Consider the following 20,000-nt stretch of genomic DNA (forward strand, 5'->3'; position numbering starts at 1 on the left):
AACAACCGTAAATCGCGTTTTCTCTCTAAACACGAATCTTTAGCTTTTTGTAATACTTGCCTTAAATGACATGAAACGAAAAAAAAAAACAGAATATAATATAAAAGATTCGAAATCGATTAGTACCTTTCTTCCCTGTATCCATGCTTATATGTTGAGTATATAAAAAATCCTCGAAGATTTGAGCCAGAAGCCTAAAATTTCTTAAACGATGATGTCTTCTTGAGAATTACAGCAAGTTGTGTGGAAAACACTAAAACATGGTGGGAGGATGAAGAAATTTTGTCGGGGGATTGTTGCTATGGAAGGAGATGGTATTTGTGGAGAAACACTAAAGATAACAAAAAGTGAAGCCTGATCATCATGATGAACTTGGCTTGGGCCACGCGGGCGTGAATAACGAGCCTAGAATAGAAATTATGCTATAAATGTTCGGAATGCTTGATATTAAGGGGATGCACAAAAATCGAGGATCATCATTATGATTCACGTGGCTAGTACCATTAACACACGTGTGATTTTAAGAAACGCATGTGCCACATATGCGACTCTCGAGAGGCTTAAAAAAAAAGCTTGGTAGAACACTACCTCCCGCTTGTTTCTCCAGCACACAAGCAACATATGCTGAACAGAGAAGATTGGAATTACTGAAGTTACCATTAAAACTTAGCAAATCTTCCTATGTTTCCAATAACAACAGAGTACCAATTGAGGTAATACTCATGCAAGGTAGAAACTAAACTATTTTCAATTAATGTTTTTTCAAAGATTTTTGACAATCTTTGTTTATTTTTTTATACCATGTCTCCTCTTTTGTTTAGAAAAGAGAAAACAAGCAAAAAAACAATTAAGTTGTTAAATCAGTTTTCTCCAAAACGCGATTTTGATATGAAATTGCAGCCATCATCTTCAAATCGCATTTATTTGCAAATTAAACCTTTTGCCACTATTATACCATACTACGTCTTTCTGATCGTAAATTATGCTTTTGTTATCAAATCTTTTAATAAAATATGGGTAAATTATGCTTTTATTATCAAATCTTTTAATAAAATATGTATAAAGCTATTCTGAGATTTTAGTGGGAAAACGCGATTTCATGTTTTTTCCATGAACAACTGGTCTAAATCGCGTTTTCTTGCAAATTTACTCATACACATGTTATCTCTTTTCACTTTATTATATCATGTTATGGGTAAAAGCTATTCTGAGATTTTAGTGGTAAAACGCGATTTCATGTTATTCCCTTAAACATTTGGTTGAAATCGCGCTTACTTGCAAATTTACTCATTGTACATGTTATCTCTTTTCACTTGAATATATCATGTTATGCATGAATTCCGATGGAAGAATATTACGTTAGATAAATTGTATATTATCATTTTTTAACCTACGTTTCAGGTCAAATGGCAAGAACAAAGTCAACTGCAAGGAGAGTGGGTACTGGTCCACCTTTTGTAGTGGCTGGAGCTCCTTCACACAGGGAAGATCAAAGACATCCAAGAAGGGCAAGCCAGTACACATACTCAATAGAAACCAAAATAAGAGAATTAGTCAAGGATCAAATGTTCTCATGGAGATCAGGAAGGCACAAAAAGCAGTAGGATTTGCAGTACCCATGGCTCCTTTCCAGAGACTTGTAAGACAAATATGTGATAATTGTGGTGTCGGTTTCAGATGGTGTAGGACAGCTCTTCTCACTCTACAGGAGTCAGCAGAAGATTTTCTCATAGAATTTTTCCAAGATACCATGCTTGTTTTGCTGCTCATGCACACAGGTTGACAATTATGAGAAAGGATATCAACACTTTAGTGAGAGTTAGGTACAGGTATGACAAAATTCTTAATGCAGAAGACTGGGATGACATTAAGATGAGAGATATATTGTTAATACCACCAAGCAGAAAGCCATCCAAGGATAAGGTGAAGGTAGAAGAGGTCACACACACCTATGATACCAGAGGGAAATCAGCCTATGAGGATTTAATGAAACAACAATTGGAGGCTTCATCCTCGGACCTACAATCAAAGACACTTGTTAAGGAATTGAAGATACAGGAGAGGCTTAATGAGCTGGGACCCAAGATCACAATACAATTTGATGCTTCTGATTCTGACTCAAAGTTCAGGCTCACGAGTGACTGTATAGAAGCTCTTTCCCAGAGGAAAAGTTACTTATCAGATACTCTGATCCTAGCTACTCTCTAGTGAGTATTTTTCATGATTGTTCTTTTTACAAATTTAATACTCCTCTTCAATCTCAAACTGAGTCTTACCTTGTGCAGCATGTTTAAGAGCAAATTGCATCCTGGAGTTATGCAAAAGGTCTTCATTGCTGATCCAGGAATCTCTTTCAAGCTCAGAGATCACACAGAGAGCAGCACAGAAATAGCTAAATGGTTCACATTCTGCAATTTTGAAGTTGTTGATGTCATCTTCCTACCATACCACTCCAACTAAGTACTTCACCTATATTTAAGACTTAACTGTATTATCCACCTTTGTTTTTCTGTTCCTTATATATTATTCTTTTGTGTAGCGGTCATTGGAGTTTTGTTTCCATTGATCTTGAACAAAAGAGATGTTATACATTTAACTCTCTTCAGGGTACCCACCAGGAGCTTGGCCTGTAAGTCTTATCCAAAAGTCTTCTAATGAATTTTTGGAGTATGGAGATTGCTAATATCAAAGATTCTTGTAATTTCTCACATTTCCTTTGGTTTTTTAGTGTCTTGAAAAGACTTTTTGATGCTTTGGACTTATGTCCTCCAAATACAAATTTACTCCACCTGGTTGAACCAATTGCATTGCAGGTCTGTGGAATTTCAGCAATCATATTTTATCCTCTCATTCTATATAGAGAACTGTTAATTTATATATAAATTTTCATAATTTCATTTACAGATACCGCAACAAAAAGACTCATATTCTTGTGGATGGAGATTACTTATAGCAGATGGAGATTACTTATATTCTTGTGGATGGAGATTACTTATAGCAGCTAAATACATGTTGGACTCCTACTTTGGAGAGAAGCAGCCTGAATTTGTAAGCCAAAAGATTTACATTCTTCTGATTTTCTAATTTTGAACATAAATGCAATCAGATTCTGAAAATAATATTTTCTTTATTGCAGATGCAAGAAGACAGTTATGGCTCTGATTTTGTCCATAGTTTCAGAGCCAATACAATTTTGAGGTTGCTACAATTTGCTATTCCTACAAATCCTCCACTTCTGAAGGAGCCTTCAAATATTGATGATGAGATAGAAATGGATGTTGCGCCTCTCCCACGAATTACTTTAGATGTCTCTGGACCAAAGCCTAGCTCAGCCTGAGCTAGGAACCCAAAATAGGCATATTTGTTGATCTATAAAATTTTCCTCCTTTGTAAATCTAAGGATAACAACATGATTTGTTATTCATTTATACAAATATAATTGTAATTACTTTTACAAATATAATTGTAATTACTTTTACAACATGATTTGTTATTCATTTATACAAATATAATTGTAATTACTTTTACAAATATAATTATAATTACAAATATAATTGTAATTACTTTTTCTCATTGGATTTTTATTTATTTGAAAAGTATATACGAATTGTCTATTGTACCTGAGTTCAAGATGATTGAACTATTTGAATTATTTTGCTTGCAATATCTTTGCATTCGTCGGTCTTGGTTCCTCTTCTTGCAGTACCTAAAACAAAATCACAATTTGAAAATGAACTTTTTAATTTAAAATTTTGATAAAACAATTTTCCAATATTAAAAATGAGTACTTTAGAAAATAAATCTTACCTTTTTGTTGAAGATGAGTACTTTAGAAAATTTTGATAAAACAATTTTCCAATATTGAAGATGAGTACTTTAGAAAATAAATCTTACCTTTTTGTTGTTTAAAAATGAAGGAAAAACCCATGCAGACACTCCCTTCAGTCTCGTTTATAATGTCATTCCGTAAACGAGAGAGTGTGCAGTATCTTCCAATTGTGATGGATGCTATTAAAATGCCATTTTCGACAACATCTATATTAATAATGTCATTCTGTAGACATGAAGAGCTCTCATCTTGTTCCATTGGTACAAGTTGTGTACCTATCATCCTGCTTCGTTTATACAAGTTGTGTACCTATCATCCTGCTTCGTTTATAGTAGAATGAGAAAATAAAATTCTGGGAGGCAAACATGTACTTGAGATTGATTGTGTCATGGACAACCTCACAGTACACACTGTTGGCCATAATTTTATCCCAACCATCGTCCAAAAATTTTGGCATGTCATCACAGCCTTTTGGTTTAAAAGAAAACATAGTCTTGCAAACTTTGATTGAAAATACTTGAAAAATATCTACGAAAACATTGATAGGCATAAATACTATGATTTTGACTTTTCTTGTTGCAATATTTGGTTTCAATGAATGATGCACTTCTGCATATAGTTTGGCTCTATATGCCTCTATTATACTTCCATTGGGAACAGGCCAGTCTATTATATTCCATTCCAAAAAATCTTGCCTTTGCAATATGCCATAAGAGTGTGCATGGTCCAATAGCTGGTAGAAGTGATCATAGAAAAAAATTCTTGCTTTAGCCAAATCTCTTACAAAACTACCTTTGTACTGTAGCTCTCCTACCACGCCATGTACGACATTGAAGAATCCTAAAATGCATTCCATTGGTTGCCACTCCTCGTATGATGAAGGATATAGATCTGCAACATTCAGAAAGATCATCTTAGTTATAAAGGGAGAAACAATTATGCCTTGAAAATAATTTAACTTATAATATGTGTTTACAATTTGGTCTATGATGTGGCAAATAAGCTGGATATTCTTGCAATTGAAGTTCTCGATGCATATAAACATGCTGCACCGGAATTTCTTTTACGCATCCTCTGCCTTCTTTCACTCTAAAGCCTTTTATTCTGCCTTTCCAGGATGTCAGGAAAGTACTCGTTGATTGTTGCCTTTTGCTCTTCTTCTTGATCCTCTTGGGTTGCATTAGCACCCAGGCTCCTTTTCCTACTTCGAACATTTTCCAACTAGCATTTGCTATTGCAATATTGGAAACCTCTATGCTTGAAATCTGTGTGGTAGGCCTTCGTGTGGCAAAGATATGTTTCGTACATCAACAACATCTTCACCATCTAATGCCGCGTCCATTGTTTCTGGGTGCCATCTCAGACTCCGAATCTAACACAACCCTAATAGAAACCAACACAAAAGAAAGATCGTATGATGTTAGATTAATTGAATCTAACATTCCAAGTAATGCAAAGAGACTTAAAAGAATAAACAAAAAGATAATCATAACAGGTGAAATTTTGAAGAGAGCAAATTACAACAAAGCTATGGCAAGGATGAATGCTTGTCGAAGATGGAACAGCCCTTCGAAAGTTTGAGAAGAAAGGAAATTGGAATTTCGCGAGCGGGAAGTTTCAAACAGACTTTTACACTCAAAGATGGACTAGAATCTCATGATAGAGACATTCTAGAGAAGAGAATCGAAAATAAATCTCCCTATTCAATTCACATGCTTCTGCCACCATAAAGTACTGTTCTATTTTCTATTTTTCACTCTCGTTGGCCTTCTCCTGATTGGTTGAGAGACATTTTCTCCAAATCCTAAAAGGCCCCAAAATGAGCTCCGAATTCTTCTAATGCTTGCTGATCTTTTCACAAAGGCATTACCTCATGAGAAGTTCAAAGCTTTTCGCAAAGCTTTGGGCTTACTTCCCTTTGTGGATTGATCACAGTCCATATGGCATGGCACTTCCCTATACATTGAGTGCCAACTCATGTTCACAGCATCACTCCTAGGGGGGATTTGTTGCCATGTTATGGTAGTGATGTATGTGAACACACTTAGGACCGCCGGGGTACTTTTTTCCTCACTAGGAGGTTTTTTTCCCCCGTGCATTGTATATGCGCCCAACACTCTAGGGCTAACTTATCTTTGTTCTTGCACACTTAGTAATACAACTTTTGTGTTGGTGCTCTTGAGGTTCTTCTTCTCCAAGATGTATGTACATTCCTGCAACCCTAGTTCCAACATAAATCCTACCCTTTACACATGGGTATACTTTATTTTGTATATTTATAGAAATTTTTAAAATTTAAAATTATTCGCTTTGGTTTTTTTTTTCTTGGATTCCATGAGGAATTAGCAAGCAAAACCTAGTTTTTTTATTCTTTACCCATACTCTCATTTCTTTCAAAATCAAAATCCAAATTTTAAAATTATTCGCTTTGTTTTTTTTTCTTGGATCCCACGAGGATTTAGCAAGCAAAACCTAGTTTTTTCTTCTTTACCCATACTCTCATTTCTTTCAAAATCAAAATCCAAACCTTACTCTTTCTCACAAAAGCACACACCTATACAATACCCACTTAAAGAAGAGCAACCATACAAACCTTGCAAAATCAAATCCTAAAGCTCGAAGCTAAAGGATTTTATCCCTTGTTCAAAAGTAAAACACCAAGATTTACAAAATCAAGTAAAACACCCTTGTTCACCAGATTTACAAAATCAAGTGCTCTTTTGTGCTCCACACGTGAAACCATAGGCTTTATCTGTTGGAAAAACATTTTGCTCAATGCTCCACCCTCGTGGGTGTGTTGGGATGTGCTCAAGTTGTAAGGCCCCCATTATGAGGAGAAGCTGCTTTTGGATGAGCACTTGGGCACCTGCCAATTTCCACACTGATGGTGGCCAAGTGTGGCCAGATGGTTAGGAGACGGCTTGTGTAGACTTAGCAATTGGCTGAGTAGGATGCATGTTTATGCGGGCTATTGTGACCGCACTTAGAGGGTGTTTGATAGCATCTCGAGGATATTAGTTCCTTGAGTTAATAGTGGCCTCGAGCGTTAGCTGGGGTCCAGGGCAGCACCCTGGATGAAATATTCCTTAGAATATTCTCTCACCGATAGTAGGCCTTAATATAGCATGTCGAGTGACATGTCGGTTGGGTGCACAAGCACTCGACGTAGGTTGACCAATTGAGGCCGACCGACGTCCCGACCTACCCCGTTGGCTATATAAAGGCATCGTTGGTAGCCATTGAGGTCAATTCAGTTCACTGTGTTCAAGCGTTCTTACATGCAAGAAGTCCTCCATCTAGAGTCTATTCAGATTGCTATATCAAAGCTCCTTGCCGGAGCACACGGGTGGACGGATAGCCATCAAAGTTGTAAAAAGTTTGTAATCAGTAATCTTGTTTACTCTCCATATCTTTCTGTATTTCATTGCTTTGTGTTGAGAAGATTCTACTTCCACTGCTGTGTTTTCTTACATGGTATCAGAGCATGGGCTCTAGGCAAAGCTTTGTTTTTTGGCAGTTCGCTGTTGATAGCAGATTTGGAAAGATGGCTCAACTTGCTCACATAACGCAGCCACTCGTGCCCGTCCTCCTATTTTTGGTGATGGGAAGTTGGATGGGACAAACTACACTCTCTAGAAGTTCAAGATTCGGGCCATTCTGGATTCATATGAGTTGTGGGAAACCACAATTGGTGTGGATGTAAAGCCAGGTCCTATAGTGGATCCAAATGATCCTACACAGACCATACCTCCTGATCCTACTCTTGCTTTGGCATGGAAGCACAGAAATGCAGATGCGTTATGTGCTATTGTTACCAGCATTAGTGATTCGGTGATGACCCTAATTCAACATACAACCAATGCTTCTGAAGCATGGCAAGTTCTACAGAACCAGTATGAGACGAGGAATCAGATAAGGAAGCAAAACCTTGAGAATCAGCTAGCATCAGAGAAGATGTCCGAAGAAGGAGAAGCAACAGAACAGTTCATTGCGCGGATAAAGAATCTACGTGATCAGATGGCGGCAGTGGGGATCAAAAAGACTAGGGAAGAGTTGGCAAGTTTTTGCATCAGAGTATTGCCTCAAAAGTATAAAAGTTTGGCAACTGCACTAAACACATAGGTACACAACCCTCCTCTCACTTTTGAGGAGTTTGGTGCAATGTTAGTGGAGGAGGAGATGCGACTCAAAGCTAGAGTTGGTATAGATGCTGCATTCTCCACAAATGCAAAGAAAGGCAAAGGGAAGGGCTCTGGTAACCCCGATACTTCTAAAAAGAAGAAATTGAAGGCAAAGTGCTTCTACTGTGACAAGCCTGGTCATGTGATCAATTCATGTAGACTGAGGGAAGCAGATGAGAAGAATGGAACTTTGAAGCCTTCGAAGAAAAAGGAGTCTGGGAACAGTGCTGAAGTGGAGTTGGAGCTGTTCGTTGCCATTGAAGAAATATGTGCAAAGGCAGAACATTCCTCAGCACTTGATGGATCATGGATCCTTGACAGTAGAGCATCCCAACACATGACCAGCCACCACAAGGGTTGGTACAGCTCTCTACAGCCAGTAGGAGAGCCCATCCTAGTAGCAATTGGGAACAATGCCAAATGCCCAACAGAGGGCACAGGTACGATATCTTTTGTCTCTTGTAATTGAAGTACTAAGAAGTTGTTAGATGTCCTCTATGTGCCAGAAATCAAGAGGAACTTGTTGTTGGTTGCAGCCAGATTGTGACCTGAAGGTTCAGTTTGATAAGGCTGGTGCAGTCATCATAGATGCCAACAATAATATTGTGGGGAGAGGAGTCAGGCGCAACAATTTGTAAGAATTGTCGGCACTCATAGCAAAAGTCGATGTTGGGACAAGTAGGCTATGGCATGAAAGATTCAGTCACCTGAGCTATGTCATCTTGAAAGAGATGCAAAAATCTAGGATTGTGGCACATCTACCAGCATTTTCATCAGTGTGTCAGATGTATATGAAGCTTGTATGATGGGCAAGCAGCATCGGTAGGCATTTCCACAGGAGAGCAGCAAAACAGAGCCAAGGTTCCTCTACAACTTGTACATGCTGATCTATGTGGTAAGATGCCAACAACTACATTGGGTGGTTCTTCCTATTTTTTGTTATTGATCGATGACTTTAGTAGGAAGATGTGGGTTTACTTTCTTCGTTGACGAGGCTGAAGTTTTTGGAAGTTTAAGATATGGGATAGATTAGTGGAGAATGAGTCTGGGAAGAAATTAAAGAAGTTTCATACAGATCAAGGAGACGAGAGTTCACTTCTAGTGAATTCAATGCATACTGCAAGGAACTCAGGTTTAGGGTGGGCTTGTTTGATTCAGATTCCATAGTCTCATCATCAAACAATCTCCACTTGATTGATTCTCAATAAAGATTTTTCTTTCATCTATTTTCTTCTTACTTGTGCTTCCGACTGTGCATCCTGTATATGAGTTTTTGTGTGTTTCTTTTTTGTTCTTTCTTTTGATGGATTTGGCAAAGCATATCTTCTATTAATGGTCCATAGAATCATTTAAGTTTGCTCTACCATTGAAATGCCCCTCCATTTCCACACCATCTATAGTTTCAATTTGGGTTGATCCTTGGGGTGTGAGTTCCACAACCCTAAAGGGACCTAGACCTCTATACTTTAGTTTCCTTTTTTTGTTTCACACATTGTATATAGGAGTACCAATTTTCCTTATGTTTTTGTTATTTTTTAATCCTTAAGGTTGTTGTCAAACCATTGTTTTTGTCTAAGCATTTCCACAATCATTCTATAAACAACCCTAAGTCTCGTTTCATCCAACTTTTCCAATGCAACTAGCCTTTTAGCTAGTGCATTGCTAGGCATCCTTTCTTGTATTACAATCCTAAGACTTGGCACTAAATACTCGTGCAACAAGAAAGAGATTGCAGATTGTTTTTGTGTCTTTGGGAAATTGAGCAGGTATTATCAAGATTGCGTATTGAGATTATATACATACATTCAATGTTATTTAGAACGATTTTCTCTCTCTCACTTATACAAAAGAAATGCCTACAAAGATTAACCATGCAGGGATAACACTTCTTACTTGAATTCATATCCTATTTAGTGCTCTTAATTACAACAAGTTCTTAGCCCTCTTAATCTAGACTGAAGAAACCACTGTCTTACACTTGAGATGCTTTTGAGGTAGCCCAACACCCTGGTCTGCGTAGCCTCTTCTCTCCCACGTCTTTTGTGTACATGGGCTGCCAAGCGAGTTTGCAGGCAGCAAGATCACTTGCGCCACTCTTCTCCTCCCTTCTTCTCGTGTATATGCGGCTGCCAGTAGAAACAAGAAAAACATATCTTCTATCAACCCTTCCTCCACTCACAATTCACGGCTGTTCGGCCCTTTTCACTCCTACACACCAAAGCTGAGTGCAGATGTGAGGTGGAAACGAGAAAACAGAAATGCCTCTACAGCTCGCCGTCTCACCACCTTTGGAATACTAATAAACAAACAGGGGCACCACCAGCACTCTGTAGCTAGACACAATTCTTGCACTGTTCACCACACCACATAGAAACAAGCCAAACGTACACTCAAACCCTTCAATTCAGGGTCCAAAGGCACCGTACATGATTGGTTAAACAATCATATAATATTTCCCTTCTCAGCTGGCCCAAACCCAGGTAACAAAACATGAAAGAGATTTGGGACAAGGCCGTCTCTAGATGCAAGATAAAGACCTTCACCCGCATGGCCATAACATGGACAAGATCATCACTGACTTCATCCAAAACAACCACAACTCCAAAACCCCAAGAGAACAAGACCAATCATGGAAAGAAAATGATGACAAGGTCCTCTCTCTAATCCTCAACCTTCATGCTCCACTTGATTGTCTATGCAGTTATTTATCCCAAGCCCACATGCACTCACTTGCTCACGCTCTTCCAAACACAGGACAATGTAGTCTGCAGCAACACACATATATTCCCTTGCTCTCAAACATGTGCATGAAAGAAAACGTGCTCAGTATCTGATGTCTCATAGCCCACACACACCCTCTTCATAGTATGGAAGGTGATCTACTCATCAATTCATGTCTTCAGACACCTAAGCATACGACTTCCATCTCTACTTTTTTACTCTGAACCTTACAGTTTTTATCCACAACCACCTTAGATTATAATTAAGGATCACAACAACAAACTCCAACACTATAGAAGGCTTTTCGCTTCAAAACAATCTGATACGTACATCATATAGGCGCATATCATTTTATATGTCGCACTTTAAACTTTATTCTATATATAAACCACCCCTTAGTTTTTTCTTTTACCTAAAAGAGGAGGAATGTAGCTGGACACAATTCTTGCACTGTTCACCACACCACCTAGACACAAGCCACACGTACACAGAAACCCTTCAATTCAGGGTCCAAAGGCACCGTACATGATTGGTTAAACAATCATATAATATTTCCCTTCTTAGCTGGCCCAAACCCAGGTAACAAAACATGAAAGAGATCTGGGACAAGGCCGTCTCCAGATGCAAGCTAAAGACCTTCACCCGCATGGCCATAACATGGACAAGATCATCACTGACTTGATCCAAAACAACAACTCCAAAACCCCAAGAGAACAAGACCAATCATGGAAAGAAAATGATGACAAGGTCCTCTCTCTAATCCTCAACCTTCATGCTCCACTTGATTGTCTATGCAGTTGTTTATCCCAAGCCCACATGCACTCACTTGCTCATGCTCTTCCAAACACAGGAGGACAGTGTAGTCCACAGCAACACACATATATTCCCTTGCTCTCAAACATGTGCATGAAAGAAAACATGCTCAGTATCTGATGTCTCATAGCCCACACACACCCTCTTCATAGTATGGAAGGTGATCTACTCATCAATTCATGTCTTCAGACACCCAAGCATACGACTTCCATCTCCACTTCTTTTCTCTGAACCTTACAGTTTTTATCCACAACCACCTTAGATTATAATTAAGGATCACAAAAACAAACTCCAACACTACCGAAGGCTTTTCGCTTCAAAACAATCTGATACGTACATCATATAGGCGCATATCATTTTATATGTCGCACTTCAAACTTTATTCTATATATAAACCACCCCTTAGTTTTTTCTTTTACCTAAAAGAGGAGGAAAAAACTTTAAAAAAATGATTTTTTATATAAGGCCGAAAAGCACGATTTCCTTTTGAGTGAAATCGCGATTTCCAACTGCATGGGAGCGCGATTTTAGACAACCGAGGAGCGCGATTTTCATTAAGGGTAGTAGTGCGATTTCTGCTAATGGAGGAGCACGATTTTAGACCTTAATATGAAGCACTTTTCCTGCTTGGAGAGAAGTAGCACCATTTTTAAACCGGTGGTTGTTCTTCATGAGCTCCCCATACATATAGGCCTTGCTGGCCGGCTTTCTTCTTGCAGCCCTTCTCCCCAATAACATCCAGCACCCACAGGCAGCATTTAACTCTCGTCTAGGCTCTGTAGTGCACACACGGACACGAGCCCTCCCTCATCTGCTTTTTTCGCTGTGGCTATCACCCGTATTTTAATTTTGGGATGAATCTCATTGTATCCTCCCTTTTCTCCTTAGAATGCTCATGGAGGAGAGAGAAAGGGGGGGCAAGAGCAAAGGGGGGGAGATAAATAAATAATTTTTTTTAAAAAAATAATATATATATATATATAGAGAGAGAGAGAGAGAGAGAGAGTGTGTGAGTGAAGAAGAAGAAGAAGAAGAAGAAGAACAAGGACAAGAATCCTAAAGAAAGAATGTGTGTGTGTAACACACACAGACACACACACACACACACATACACATATATATATGCTTTTATAGTATTTTTAGTTGATGTCGTAACATTGAAAACAATTTTGGTATGAAGGAGAATAGAAATAAATTTTTTGTTAAAAATATATGTTATATTTTGTCAATATGATTCGTATAGAATTTTGCACTTTTACAAAAAAAATTTAAAAAAAGCTTTTATTGGTCTTTTTTTTAATAGACCCATACTTTTATTGGTCTATTTTTTCAATACTTTTATTTAAAGACAATGCTAAATGTTTGATAAAACACATGATTGAACCATGACACTATGAACCTTTTAGCAATTAAGAAAGCGTAATAATGAGGTATATATTATGGTTCCTATACTAAGATAACATCTACAATTCTTTTTAGAAGTTAAAATCATTCCAAATGATCAAGTAAATTGGGTACAATATATATAGGTGTAGTCCATACCATTGACAAAAATGTGATCCAGCCACAAAAAACATTAAATATAACTCCTCCACTTCTCTCATCTTGCTTACATAAATATTTGAGTTCATATCTATGCATAAAATTATTCAAACCATTACTAATATCCTTCATGACGGTGAAGACAAACAGGAAAAGGTCATCTCTATCTACTGTTGGTACATGGTGTAATCTATTATTCAACTCATTCTCTATATCAAAAAAGTATAATTGAGCAAAGCAAGGGATTTGATCTATTGTTTCCCCTGGAATCATAGGCCCAATGTTATGGTAGACTGAACCATGGACTTTGAAGGTGTATACACCTCTACCTCGAGTGAATTGCTCGTCGACATGGGCTCCCAATGAGGCAAAAGCTAATGCATTATTGTATGCCCTTATGTTTTTAAGAAATCTCTTGCTTCTAGCAGTAGTCCCTTGCATCAATTCTTCAAGCTCCATAGGTGGATCACTCAAAGCAAGCAAACTGACTTGGCCTGATGAGCAACAAAACTTTCCCACAAATGTTCGTTTAGACTTTCCTTCCGCCTTTCAAGCAAAAGCACCACATATTGAACAATTGAAATCTAAGCCACCCAAGTTGTGAAGTAAGCATTTTCCATGGTAAACAGCAAGCATGGAGCTATGCTTTAAGTCCACAGAATGTGGGTACATGCTATAGATAGAAAGGCAATAGTTCTCAACTTTAGAGTAGTCACCCTCTCTTAGAGCAGTTTGAGGTTGCATGTGGACATCTTGCAAGGATCGATTTGCTTCAATATCTTCATGAATAGGATTAACAGGACGTGCATCGCTTTCTCCTTGCTCATTGATATAGACCCTTGAATTCAAGTCATTTGAAAAGTCAATCCCATGTAGAGATCTTCGAACCCTAGCCCGTGCGATTGCCTGTCTTGCTTTTTGAGAAGCAGCGCACAATCTACTACGCATTGCATGTCTAGGAGTCAAGAATCGTGGTCTAGAAAGTGCCATCTATTTCAAATGGAAGAAAATTAGATATCTTATATTAGATACATTAGATATTTTCTATCCAATCTATCTACGTGGCTAGAAATCCTTGCAATTTATCTATCCTTCTATCTACCTAATAAGGTATTTGAAATATACATCATTGTTGTTATATTACACAAAAAAGACAAAAAGACACTAATATCAAGATAAACAATTTTAAACATTCTCAAAAATAAAATAGAATGTCACTAATTGGTCTCAATATCTTGTCATCATCATCATAATCACCAAAATGTCATAATATCATCAACCAAGAGGAGCTTACATATTGGGTGCTTCTGAACTACCAGGCATCACTATACGGCTAATCCTTTTATCAATAGCATTCAAACGATTAACACCTATTTTGAAGTCTTGAACTTCATTCTCTAACTTGGATACTTTCTCTTTCAAGGCTTCAACTTGCTCCTTATGCTCTTTAAAGCAGAAAGAGAGTTGCTTCATGACCTCATTATGGAAGATATCCATAAACTTGTAGAGCTCAAGTTGATTAAGCTCCAAATGTCTCATTGCTAACATTAACTCTACTCGAAGTGTGTCTTGAGTACCTCCACCACCAGGTGGTTGCACTTCTTTCCAAATCCTATCTAAATACTCCTTGGACTCATGGAAGTTAGCATCATTACGCTCACTAAGTCCTTGAATAATCTGCAAACGTTTTGAAGAGCCTACTTCGTTCTCACAACATCTTGATCTAGCAAGCTGCTTTGCAGCTCGTACATTATTGATCTCTGGAGGTGTAGGCATGATAACTTCATTAACATCATCTCCTCCTGTATTAGCAATTGGAGAGCCACTTGAAGGGCTATCCATCACTGCAAGGAAATATGATTATCTTTTTTAATTTTTATTTTTTTTTAACAGTGTGTGTGCGTGTGCGTGTGTGTGAGAGAGAGAGAGAGAGAGAGAGAGAGAGAGAGAGACTCTCCCTCTCTCTCTCTCTGTGACAGAGAGAGAGAGAGAGAGATTGAGAGAGAGCTCAGCTCTCCCCCCCTCTCTCACACACACGCACACACACACAAACAGTGTGTGTGCGTGTGCGTGTGTGTGTGAGAGAGGGAGAGAGCTCTCTCTCTCTCTGCGACAGAGAGAGAGAGAGAGAGAGAGAGAGAGAGAGAGGGAGAGGGAGAGAGAGCTGAGCTCTCTCTCAATCTCTCTCTCTCTCTCTCTCTCTCTCTCTCTATCGCAGAGAGAGAGACAGCTTCTCTCTCTGCGAGAGAGAGAGAGAGAGAGAGAGAGAGAGAGAGAGAACTGAGAGCTCTCTCTCAGTTCTCTCTAGAGGGAGACAGCTTCTCTCCCTGCGAGAGAGAGAGAGAGAGAGAGAGAGAGAGAGAGAGAGAGAGAGAGAGAGAGAGAGAAGGAGAGAGCTCTCTCTCGCTCTCTCTCTCTGTCGCAGAGAGAGAGAGGGAAAGAGAGTCGGAGAGAGAGAGAGAGGGAGAGAGCTCTCTCTCTCTCTGCGACAGAGAGAGAGAGAGAGGGAGGGAGAGTCAGAGAGAGAGAGAGGGAGAGAGCTCTCTCTCCCTTTCTCTCTCTGCAACACAGAGAAAGAGAGAGAGAGAGAGAGCTTAGAGCTCTCTCTCTCTCTCTCTCTGTCGCCGCAGAGAGAGTCGGAGAGAGAGAGAGAGAGAGAGAGAAAGAAAGAAAGAAAGGAAGATATATTAACGTCTACGAGAGGCCAAAGTTGGCCTATGAGACAAAAAATGATACAACTGTGTTCTTCCGGTCATCAGAAGAAAAAGAAAAGAAAGTGTGTCTGGATACAACTATGAATCATCAAGGATCGATGGAGCCCATATACTAACAATGTAAACAGGTAGGGGTGAGGATGTGGATGGAGTGCTAAGGCGATATGCATCTCTATATGCTGAAGGGGTAGTACAAGTATGCAATGCAGAGCTAAGTCTAACTCCATCCAGTGCTATAAGAGGGATATAAGATATCATACATCGCCGATGCTGAGGCTGTGAGTGGTGTGAACATGTATCCTGGATCTGAACGAAGGCGAGCTAGCCTCTCCTGTGTCTCCATCTGGTGTCTCATCCGAATAGCTGCTATCTCTAGTCGGGGTGCTCTGTATCCAGTCTGTCTCGGTCTCCTCCTAGCTCTCAGCTCCTCTGCTCTCTGTGTGGTCACCCCATGCGGTACATCAGTTGGCACTGGCATAGCTCTCTGGAAAAAATCTATGAGCTGCGAGACTGTCTTCCACCCCTAGTGGGAGCGGGTGTCTGGAGGAGTCTCTCTCGAGAACTATGAAGCTCTAGTAATAGTCTGCCAAGCTGTCGCTGGTCCGCCGCCTCCATCAACTGACGTAGTGAGGAATGCTCCGCAAACAATCGTGCATATCTATCTCGGATCCCCTGATGGACTCGGCATCTATATACGAAGTGGTCCTCAGTCTCCACCTCTACACGGCACAACCTGCATATCCGCTCGGCTCTAGGGATCCGTGTCGCTCTCCCAGCCTCTATCTCCAGTCGATGTGATGAGACTCGTAGCTGTCCGATAGCAACACGAGAGCTGTGTGGCATGTATACATCCATGTACCGTGGTCGCTGTATAAAACCATCCCCTGAGATGCTCATAAAGTGATCTCTGTAATATAGAATCTTCGGTGGTAGTGGGCTCTCTGGTGTCATCCATGTCTCCTGTATGTAACGCTGCCATATATCCTGTCTCATCACCCTGTTCCTCTCCTCGAGGGAGAGGTGGCCCTGTGGAGCAGACTGATCATACTGCAAGGGTGGCAACCGCCCAATGTCTATCCCATGATGTGAGAACCACTGTAGCATCTGTGCATACCAAGATCCGGTGTGCCCATCCTCGGCTAGTTGTCTGGATGCCTCAAAAGCTCGGTGGGATAGTCTATCAGTGGGCATCTCCCTCATCCTGTATATAAAAGAGATCGTCTGAAACAGCGCCTCCACAACCATAGGTGGTGCAGCAAACTCAGCACGAACAATGTCATGTGGGGTGGATGGTTTGCTACGTATCATCCTCGAGAGCATCAAGATCTGTGGTCTCTCTAACTGTACCCATGTGGAGACTGCAAGCCCTGGTGCCCAAACCGCTGCTGCATACATCAAGGCTGGTGTCACTAGTGTATCAAAGAGCCACCCCTTTGTGTGGGGTTCCTGAAAATGCGCCTGGTGACACTGACGCTCAAGGCCAGCTAGAGCTGCATACCCCCGGGTTACTCTGTCTCGGACTGCCTGAGCCATGGAGAAGCGTCCAGTTGAGCTAGTAAATGTAATGCCAAGGTAAACATAAGAGCTCACTACCTCGACCGACCCTCCTGCTAATGTGAGAGTAGTGTGGCTCATGACAGCAAGTGAGGTGTGGAAGATCATAGCCTTGGTTTTCCCAAGGTTCACTGTGAGACCCTGTTGTGCGCAGAAATCATCAAGAGCCACAAGATGTCTCTGATGAAGCCCAACCTGTGTGTCGGATACCAAGACAATATCATCAGCATAAAGCATAGTACGGACAGTAATACCTGATAGCTCTACCCCAGAACCTCCTCCCTGTGTGATGGAGTGGACCACCTCATCAATATAGAGCCCAAAAAGCGTGGGCGAGAGAGGGCAGCCTTGCTTTACACCAATGGTGCTAGCAACTGTGTCGGATAGGCCTCCTGGACATCGGACTCTCCCAAAGACGTGCTCATAGAGCCTGTATATACCCCACATCATGTCCGAGGATATGCCTAGTGTCTGCAGTCGGCAAAAGAGGCACTCTCTAGGTACAGTGTCAAATGCTTTGCGAAAGTCCACAAAGCAACAATAAAGCCTCTGCTTCCGTGCCTTGGCCTGATCAATCAGGCATCTCAATGTAAAAATGTGGTCGATGGTCGAAAAGGCCCGTCGGAAGCCTGCCTGTCCTGCCGCTCTCAATCCCATATTCTCTGTATATGTGCTCAGCTTTGCCTCCAAAACTGCCCCATAAAGTTTGGCCAATATATGACCAATCATAATAGTCCTGTAATTCCCAGGGTCGAGTACATCTCCCGCTTTATGGATCGGAACAATAGTATGCATCGTCCACTCAGCCGGAAATCCCTCTGACAAAGCTCTGTTAAAAAGGTGAGCAAGAAAAGGGGATAGAGTATCAATAGCATAAATGAGATGCTCCCTGTAATCATGTGTGATCAGTCGCCCGTCCGTGCTGAAGTCGGCGTATAGCTCTCTCGATCATAGCTGGGGTGAAGAAAGTGGATACTGTGGGGCATGACTCTGTGGGCTGTGGTATAGGGGGCTGTGCAGGTACATCATAGAGTCGCTCTGCATATGTCTGCCAGATCTGAGTATCAGTGATCGGTGTGGGAGGACGGGGCTCTCGAAGTCTCCTCCAAGCAGTGGCCACATCACTACTCATAAGCATGTGATATGTGTCCCGGTACTGAGCCTCCTCATAAGCTCGCCGCTTACGGCGAGTGAGGGTGTGCATCCTCCTACCTGCCTGTCTCTGCGTGATCTCCCCACGAGCCCTCTGTACCCGAAGACTGCGATAAAGGTCTCTGCATTCGTCATCATACCATCGGTTCTGGGGCATTCTCCCAGGAGTAGGTGGTCGCCCTGTCTGTATGTGGTGTGGGAAGCTCCTCGCGGCTGCAGAGTGCAATACATGTGAGAGCTGGGAGGTGAGCATAGCCATGGGTGCCGATGGGTCTAAATCAAATAGCTGATCATGAACATGATAATTATACACATCGGCTAAATCATGAGTAAAGTGGAAAATAGTGCGTGGTAAATGTGTGATGGGTGGGTGGATCTCCAATGAGCTCCTAAAAGTGAGTGATAGATATGTATGATCTGCCCCAATGGGGCATGGTGGTATGGTAAAGTGAGAGACCATAAGTGCTGCCTCTCGAGATCCCATCACATAATCTATTGTACTACTGCCACCTCCCGCTGGAAAGCAAGTCAACCCACCTGAATCTGGCCATTGAGTCATCCCGTTATAAATAACGAGATGGTGTCGGGCCCCCAACTCCAGCATATGCTGCCCATAACCTGTGTTGTCAGCTCCTCTATCCGCTGAGATCCGAGTGGTCCTTGTATCCTCTGTATCTAGTGGCTCGAGTCTCAAGGGATCCTCAAAGTCGTAGATCTCACACTGTCTGCTCTGAGTGCGTGCATTGAAGTCCCCCATCAGGAAGACTTCGCCCAATGTCGAATAATGTAAGATCTCCTCAGAAAGGATAGAATATGGAGACTCACTGGCCTCTTGCTCATGTGGCTCTTCGGCTATGGCGAACCGCGATCCCTTTGGGGGAAAGTAGCAAAGAGCGATATAGATCCATGTGGTCTCCGATAGGCGTAGGCTAAGCCACATGTATCTCGCCTCTGGATCTCGTGCTACGACTCGAACATAATCATGTAATCCATGTCTGAAAAGTACTGCAATACCCCCAGAGCCACGAGAGGTGGCCTGTCTCATAACCTGTCGATGAGCTGACTCCCACTGATAGCCCTCAACCCGTGGTAAGCCCCTTTCCGGGATCTCATGTGTCTGTGTCATGAAGATGATATCCCGACGCTCCATCACCTCCTCAAGTCTCCCTGGATGTGTCCATAAAGCTCCGTTGCAATTCCAGACTGCTATGTGTATCGCTTTGTTTTCATGTTGCTTCCTCCTTGTCTCATAGGCCAAATGGCGCTATTCGACCCTCTTCCCATCTATGTAGATGTGACCATCCCTGTAATGTGCCTTCTTCCCTTCTTTGCGTGCCGCCTTGATCTTCGGCATGCATGATTTCCTATGTTCCAACTACATCCCTGTGAGGTCATCATCGAAGTAGATGGGGTCTCCTGGCAAGCTCCTCAAGATAGCATGTCTTCTCATAAAGCTCATCCTACTCACCTCATCCGGGAACTGTAGCACCAAGG

The 20,000-nt window shown here is 41.1% G+C and overlaps 2 pseudogenes; both read right to left on the reverse strand.

The window, feature by feature from the left end:
• Positions 1–10,677: 10,677 nt before the first annotated feature.
• On the reverse strand, positions 10,678–14,034 carry LOC147639565 (uncharacterized; annotated as a pseudogene).
• Positions 14,035–16,213: 2,179 nt separating this feature from the next.
• LOC147639566 (uncharacterized) lies at positions 16,214–19,656 on the reverse strand (annotated as a pseudogene).
• Positions 19,657–20,000: the final 344 nt, after the last annotated feature.

Source organism: Cibotium barometz, chromosome 4, assembly GCF_041138505.1.
Source record: "Cibotium barometz isolate CiBa-2024 chromosome 4, ASM4113850v1, whole genome shotgun sequence".
In the NCBI taxonomy this organism is placed as follows: domain Eukaryota; kingdom Viridiplantae; phylum Streptophyta; class Polypodiopsida; order Cyatheales; family Cibotiaceae; genus Cibotium; species Cibotium barometz.